Genomic DNA, 9,077 nt, shown 5'->3' on the forward strand with positions numbered 1-9,077 from the left:
GCCAGGGGCTATGCTATATAGTGGGTGGTTGGGTGGTGGACTCCTAGGTTCTAGTTCCCCTTGTCTAACATTGGTATCAAGAGCAAGGTTCCTTTTTTGGGAAAGGCACAGCCATGGAGGAGGGGAGCCACACAATTGTGCATGCTTTTTTGCATGTCGGGGTGAAGGGGGTGTGGAACACCTCTCCTGCGAGGAGGACGACAAGGAAGCAGGCCGTGGGCAACCCCCCTTGCAAGGAGGAGCCGTTGAGGCGGACTTGCATAAAAAACGCCGCTTGCGGGCTCTATGGCTGTGCGCCGGGCGGGGGAGTGTTTTACGTCACTGGGCCGGAGCCCCTACCTCAACACAGAGGCGGCCATGGCGTTTTGCTTACTCGCGCGCTGCTCTGAGCGGCCATAGTCGACTGTGTAACATTTTTTTTCCCACTTACGGGCGCCCAACCCCCTTGGGGGTTAGTGGCCACATCCAAATTTTAACCATAAGGGGCGGTACCCACAATGGGGTACCCCACCCCCTTACTCCACGTGCGGATTCGGCAAGGCCGAGAACACCATTCCGACGGGAGTTCAAGTACAATTATTTGGTAAAATCAATTAACGCTTTCAAGTCTAATTGATTCGGCTATCAAGAACTTGTGGAATTTCATATACTGCGGACAATTCGAATCAATTTCCACCGGGATACTATCGATTTTGACGGAATTAGCAAGGCTAATTACACTTTGCGAGTGCTCTCAATCTCAGGTATTTTTTCAGACTACTCCTTGCACCGCACTGTGTCACCATGGATTCGAATATCAATATGACATTTGATTTTGAGTAAAGTACGTCTGATCCTACCAAGGATGGCCTGTGGCCGGACCCTCTCAAGGAGAGTACCCGCGATGCTACGGCAGGTGATGATACTTATGAATTGCTCAATATTCTAGAATTTCGTGCACTTCAGACACGCGTGACAGTCATGGATGAAAATTTTAAAGCTTTAAATGAAAATGTTACTAAACTATCCACATTAGTAATTCAATTAATGCAACAAGAGTCCAAGAGTCCTGCTGACACGCACATGCATGAGCACGTTGTTAGGAAATAAGATATAGCTAAATAGATATTTGAGTAGATTACTTAATGGAGAGAGATAGATTTCACACACAAGAGATTATAGAGTAGAGAGAGAGAGAGAGAGAGGACACACGTTATACGTGGTTCACCCAATGTGGGCTACGTCCACAGGAAAGCAGCCACTCAATGGCTTTAGTACTTCAAAACAAGAAGTAGTTTACAAAGGGATTATACCCTTAATAGAGCTCCCGCCTTCCTTCACTCTCACCACCTCACACTCACCTTGTTGCATCAACTTCACACCATCCATTATGTGTAGAAATGGCCTCCTTTTATAGGCCAAAAGGGCTGCCCTCTCTCATGAGAGGCAACCATGTGTAGCCGCCCTTGTGTAGATAAGTCCAAATCAGACCCTCCAATCCGCCCATGTGTGGCCGCCCTTGAGAAGACAAGTCCACTTTTGAATTCGGCCACCGGCCACCGGCCATTGACTACCGGCTACTGGCCAACCGACCGATTGTTTTTCGACCACTTTTCGATCGCCGTTCGGCCATAATATTCCGACGAAAAGGAATATTCCGGCAACAAGTTCTTTTTCTTCACGCATGATGGCTTCTCCTCATAATGGGGGCCTTACAAATGTGCATTTTTACCACATAAAATTACAAGGGGTAAATCAAGCTCCATACTTAACACATGTTTCTACACAAGGGCAAGGCCCTTCTAATCTAGGGCAAGGCCCAAATGCTGATACGTTGCATACTCTCACTGCAAAAGAGGTGGATGAATTGTTAAAAAACACAAAACCACCGATTTTTAAGGGAGAAGATCGAGACCGCAATAAGGATGTAGTGAATATCTTTCTCAGCAAGTGGGATGGAATTCACGCCTTACGGCGTACTCCGGACGCAGTCAGAGCTCTGCAAACGAGCTTAAATCTGGACGGCAAGGCCTACAAATGGTGGATGTCTCTCAAGGAGAAGAACATCATACCACAGAGTTGGGCAGCTTTTGAAGCTATGTTTAGAATTTTTGCCTACAAACGAGGCAGATCGGAATTGGATGGCTTGGGACACATGTTCCATGCGCCAATACCCATCACTGCTTGAATATATCTCTCACTATCGGGATGTTATCCTCAAGTTGGAAGGCTTAGATACCTTTCAACAAGTATGGGGGTTCATACGAGGTCTGACACCCGAGCTTAAGAAGTATGTCAAGACCCAAGACCCTAAAACACTTGAGGAAGCCATAGTGAAAGCACATATACATGATGATCCAAATGAAAAGAAAACACATAATAGTCACGTGCCTGCTAATACACATGGTAATACAGGCACTCAGTATGGGCACAATAAAAGAAAATTTATAGTTGCCACTTTGGATGCATCTAAAAAACACAAGGGATCCAGGGGTCCTCTCTCTCCTGAGGACTTTGATAAAGCCAAGAAAGAAAAATGATGTTTTCAATGTTTAGGAAGAGGTCATGGCATTGTCCCAAGGGGAAATCTGCTGCTCAGGGCAAGGAGAAAGCAATGCACACAGTGCAACTGCTGCCTCTTGAGTCTTCCTCACGATTCTCTACAGTGGAAGTAACACACACCGAGGTGGTACATGAATGCTGTCTCACAGTTTCCATGTGGCAACCAACCTTTGGACCACATGAGTTAGTACGTATGCATGGATATTGCAAGGGCACAAGGTGCGCATCTTGGTAGATGACAATGCTACTCACAATTTCATCAATTACGGATTAGTGGAAAAACTCAAATTGCCTCAAACTCTGAGTACCCACCGCTACAAGGTAGCAATGATGAATGCACATGATACCGAAATCTGGGATATTCAATGCCGAGTTGTTCCGTTGGAAGTACAAGGGTACTCCACATGCTTGGATTTTCAGGTTATGAACATGGAAAGGGCAGATGTGGTTCTTTGTAGGGAGTGGTTGCATAGCCTAGGACCATCACTGAAGCGTACTATAAGCACAACAGCTTGATGTTTGAATCCCATGGCGCACATGTGTTGTTGTTAGGAGAAAAATATATACCTTCATCACCACTGATTTGTATTGCTGAGCTTATGCAGCTCGTTTCTGCTAATGAAATAGATCAGGTTTTCTTGTGTTACTCATTGTCTCATTTTCTTTCTAACATTGAATCTGTTGAACATTCCTCAACGCCGCATGCTTCTCTCTCATCTGTTCCACCAATGGCTAATTCTAAACAAGCAAACGTTGCTAGTCAATTACAGACATTACTAAAGGAATTTCAAGATGTTGTTCCTAATGATTTGCCATCAGGATTACCGCCGACACGATCAATGCAACATAGCATTAACGTGGTTGCAGGCTGTAAACCTGTTAGTAAACCACCCTACTGTATGAGTTATTCGGAAGCTGTTGAGGTGAAACGTCAGCTTGTTGACTACCTTAGCAGAGGGTTTATACAACCCAGTTCTTCACCATGGGTTTCGCCTATCCTATTAGTGAAGAAAAAAGACGGTAGTATGTGCATGTGCGTAGATTACCGTGGCTTAAATACCGTTACGGTTAAGAACAAATACCCATTGCCCAGAGTAGATGAGTTATTTGACAAACTCACTCATGCTCGCATTTTTATGAAAATAGACTTGTGGTCGGGATATCACCAAGTCCGTATTCGACTTGCCGGTATACCCAAAACTGCATTCCAAACACGGTTTGGACACTACGAGTTCTTGGTGATGCCCTTTGGGTTAACAATGCGCCCGCAACGTTCATGACACTTATGGATAGTGTCTTGAAGCCATATTTGGGCAAATTTGTCATTGTTTTCCTGGATGACATCCTAGTCTATAGTGCTTCTGAAGAAGAACACTTACAACATCTCAGGCAGGTGTTTGAGTTGTTACGCACAAACAAATTATATGCCAAGGAATCTAAATGTGATTTTCTAAAAGACGAAATTCATTATTTAGGGCATGTTATTTCAGCTAATGGGCTATATATGGATCAATCCAAAGTGGATACCATCCAGAAATGGCCTTCTCCTAAAAATCTGGAAGAATTACAGATTTTTTGGGATTTGCAGGTTTTTACCGAAGGTTCATTAAAAACTATGCTAATATTGTTGTTCCCATGACGGATCAACTAAAAGGCAAAGGCAAAGCTTTTCAGTGGGGATCCGCTCAACAACTCAGTTTTGATACGCTCAAGGATGCATTAGCTATAGCTCCTACACTCGCTATTGTAGATCCTTTGAAACCATTCGTTTTGGAAACGAATGCCAGTGACCGTGCTATTGGAGCAGTCCTGTTACAAGACGGACGGCCGATTGCATTTAAAAGCAAGAAGATTGATGCAACTCAACAGAACTACTATGCTTACGAACGCGAACTCTATGCAATAGTGTCTGCCTTAAAAACATGGCGGCATTATCTGTATGGTGCTTAGTTTGAGATTGTGTTTGACCATGAAAGCATCAACTGGTTTACACAACAAACGGATTTGAAGGGTTGAAAAGTCAGGTGGGCCAAGATTCTTTAGGAATATGACGCCAAGCTAAGGTATCACAAAGGCCGGTACAATGTAGTGGCGGACGCTCTAAGTAGAATGCCAGAGATCAATTGTCTCTTGTTCACAGAACTTCGTAGTGAACTTTTAGATTCTCTCAAAGGCAAATATGAGCATGATGAAGCATATTCCAAAGTGTGGATCCATGTTCAAAAGAGGGATCCTTCTCACTCCAATGACGGTAGTGTACAGTTAACCTCCACACCTAGTTCTCCTTTATCGAGTGATGAACTACAGTGATGGAAGCATTTCACCATCGACAATGGGTACCTACTCCATAAGGGGAGAGTTTGTGTACTGACGAACACAGACATTCGGTGCCAAATTCTTTATGAATGTCATGATAGTCCAAGTGCAGGGCACCCGAGGATTAGAAAAACTTATGCTCTCGTACGACGACAGTTTTACTGGCCAGGTATACATGGCTTTGTTCAAGCTTATTCTTACATTGCCAAAAATGTCAAGTTAACAAAGCGGAGCGCTTGAAAGCAGGAGGACTCTTACATCCTTTGGAGATCCCCAATGGAAAACGGGAAAGCATCTCTATGGACTTTATTGTGGGTTTACCAACCATTGTACTAGGTCATGACTCGGTATGGGTGGTCGTAGACCGGTTGACTAAAATATGTAAGTTTATTCCAACCAAATTAACGGTTAAGACACCAGAACTAGCCAAGTTATTTGTGGACAATCTATACAAATTGTATGGTTTGCCAAGTAACATTGTCAGTGATGACCGTGATCCCAAGTTTAACACTCACTTTTGGAGAGTTGTGTTTAAACAATTGGGTACACAACTAAACCTCAGTACATCTGATCATCCAGAAACAGATGGTCAGACTGAACGAGTTAACCAGGTGCTAGAGGATATGCTAAGAGCATACGTCAGCAAAAAACAGTCAGACTGGGAAGAATACTTACCTATTCTTGAGTTTGCCTACAACAGTGCTAAGCATGTCACAACAGGTTTTAGTCCTTTCATGCTCAAGTATGGGTTTCAACCTAGGTCACCGGTTACGGTGGGGTTGGCAACCGAAAAACTCCAACAGGTTAAGGATTTTCTCCAAGACCACATGGATATGCTGAAACTTGCTCGTGAGAATGTCCGACAAGCGCAGGATCGCTATAAGAAGTACGCTGATCAGAAACGTCGACAAGTTACCTTCGAAGAAGGGGAGGAAGTATTTTTACGTATGCCAGAACATTCAGAAAGTTTGAAAACTGGGCCAACACCTAAATTATCTCCCCCATATTATGGGCCTTTCAAAATACTCAAGCGAGTAGGTGATCGTGACTACAAATTATTGCTACCTTCACATTCTCGTATTCATCCGGTGTTTCATGTAAGTCGTTTACGTAAGCGGTTACATGGGGACGACAATGTCATTGACCAATAGATTTTGGTAGATTTCATTGAACCTCCTACCTTACCGCATGAACCTGAACGTGTTCTCGATTATCATGAGTTGCATACACGTCATCATGTACGTCAACAAGACTTAATCAAGTGGAAAGACCGATCGGAGGAAGGTGCCACTTGGGAAAACATTAGTGTTCTTAAGAAGAAGTTCCCTACTTTTGTTTTCGAGGAAGAAAACTCTTCTTAAGGGGGGAGTAATGCCAGGACACCGGCAAGGCCAGACTAGACAAAGGCAGGGCCGGGCTAGGTAGTGTGGAAAGGGAGTCCAACTAGGGCAAAGGGCCAGGGGCTATGCTATATAGTGGGTGGTTCGGTGGTGGAGTCCTAGGTTCTAGTTCCCCTTGTCTAACACTGCACGATTCGACGAGGTCGATTCTCTTTTGCTTTGACGTTAGTCTATCAACAAGAGCACTTGTTAGCTATGAGCACCTTGTCAATGAACTTATGCAAAGCAAGGCTTCACTTAAGGGCATATTACATGTAAGCTTCTAAAGTTTGGAATATGCTATTAGCATATGAACTACCTGTTTTTTATTAGAGGTCGGTGTAAACCAAACCACACGGGCATCCACCAAGGTACCCACAACTCTAAATTTCTCAACATATATGGCTCTACAACTCCAAACGATGGCAACTGCTCTCAAAGGGGTAACAAGGTTAGCCAATTTCAAGTTCTTCTTGTTTTTTGTGTTTAACCTTTAAATTAGACATGCTTTTTTGGTTGTACAAAGCAAGTGCTTTGAAGGTTTTAATGAGAAGCACAAAGCAAGTGCTTTGAAGGTTTTTGGTTGTACAAAGCAAGTGCTTTGAAGGTTTTAATGAGAAGCACGGCTTCCATTTGGTGCCAAGTATTATCCATTGACTTAGGATCAAGGATAATGGCACACAGGTTTCACAAATCAGAAATACCAGGATATAAGTTCACAGTTATGTTTGACAACAACAAACTGTGATGTATCCATGCCATTACAAATCGTGCAATGCACGTATGCTATCGACTCAAACTATTGAAACCGTCATTAATGCCAAGGGCTTATCATAGTATTTTTTTGATATGCATACATGGATTTCCAGTATTGTGGACTCGTTCCACTAAAGCATGATTTACGCTTCCGATATAACATCAGCTATTCTGTTCAGAAAGAGTTGAGGTTGGTATATTTGCTTGTGATCATTGTATATGACTGCAACAAGAGGCAATTTCAGTGCACAAGGTGCTGACAATATAGATGATGCTTTAAGTGGATAGCAAGTAGGCATGGCCTCGCTATTAAGCAAATAATTCATGGATGACATGAATAGATTAAAAGAGCCTCCCAGTATGTAATCTCTTATTGCAAACCCAAGACAATATAGTATGACTAATATAGTATGACTAATTTCTTTGGGGTGTTAGGAATTTTTCTCTTCTATTCATGGAGAGATATGATTATTTTGAGACTCAGTTGCGAATGAAATTCCAACTTCAAAAGAGCGGTTGCTTAGTTCTAGCAATGATTATGTCTCTAGAAGTGGTATTTTTGGAGGTATCACCTAGCTAGTACACAATCACTTCATCGTTGTTGAAATTCACAGTTTGATCTCGTCATAGTTGTTTTTTCAAGGAAGGAAGTCCACACTCTGCCAAGGGATAGTGGACAAGCTCAGCTTCCAAAGCTAAATTCAATCACTATCAGACACGGTAGACTATGTTGGTCACCGTTGACTACTGCTATTTTGAGCATTTTCCATATAGAGTCTAACTAAGGGGTTTGACAATATGATTCTAACCAAGGGGTTTGGATTGCAAAGGCAACACCCACGGTTACTAGTGCAATACTACTTGATTTTCACTAATCTTTCAATTAGTGTTACTTGGCCTTTGCAGGTGGAAGATTTGGTCATGTGCATGATTACGGGTAAGTGAACGCTCTGATATGGATTTATTTCATTTTCAAATATGCTTTGATTGATTTTTCCAAGTAGGATGTATAAGCTTCAATGCTTTCATCCGCTTTAATCTTCAGAGACATGACAAGGTCATGTAGGAGCACAAACTTTTGGGATGTAGTGTCCTATCTACATTTCTGCATTATGTAGTTAAGGACCTACATGATAGAGTTTTATTTGACACATGCTGTCACAAGAGGAGTAACATGGTCTAGGAACTCATGGAATTTGGTTTAAGCTAGTGTGGAGCAAGGATGTCTCTCTCACTCATGTCGCAGAGTGTTTATAGTTACCTCCACACACAAGTACATCTCGTACTTGTAGAATGTTCTTTTTTTGGTTATCCTTATCTGAGACACATTTCACATGTGGAGAATATGAGTCTCTAGGACTGACACTGGCGTCCGTCATTTGAATTATGTATCACGTCAAAGTCCCTAGGTATTGGTCAAATCCGTTTAGTAGACCATTTTGAGCACATTGTATCAGGAAAATTTCAGTGGCAAAAAATTGTCGGATACTTAGTAAGACTGGTTACAAGTATTGTTAAACAACTTTAATGGATGGTTGTTTATACACATAGAAAAGTTATGTTCTCTTAATGAACTAGTTCATACCAAATGAACTAGTTCATTTGGTACCTAGATGTGATGGATTCTCACATTCTAATATGGTCCAACTAAGTTAGCACGGCTTTCACGTAATTGTAGGGGACACTATTTAGTTCTTTCTGGTGGGCTTTGAACATACATGAGCCATAATCATTGGTAAGTATGGTTATGGTTATGCGGGTTCGAATCTGTTTTTGAAGAATGCATGCACACTAGGTGTTATGGGCACTAGTGTTCAACAATGAATGATTTGGAGTGGTAGCACATTCATGACATTAGTAGCTTGTAAAGCATTTCACACTCTATGTGAAATACCTCTATGAGATTAATTTTAGATCTATCAATCACGAATAGAGGTCATGGCTTGGTTTGGGTGCTTGTAGATAAACTCACTACAATTAACCAAGATGGTTGTTCCTAAAATTATTGATTTTAATAAGCAATAATGCAAGGATTTGTGATCCCTATTTACCAGTCATTTTGTAGGATTGTCTATAAACGATGGG

Source organism: Adiantum capillus-veneris, chromosome 18, assembly GCF_014529385.1.
Source record: "Adiantum capillus-veneris isolate H3 chromosome 18, ASM1452938v2, whole genome shotgun sequence".
NCBI lineage: Eukaryota > Viridiplantae > Streptophyta > Polypodiopsida > Polypodiales > Pteridaceae > Adiantum > Adiantum capillus-veneris.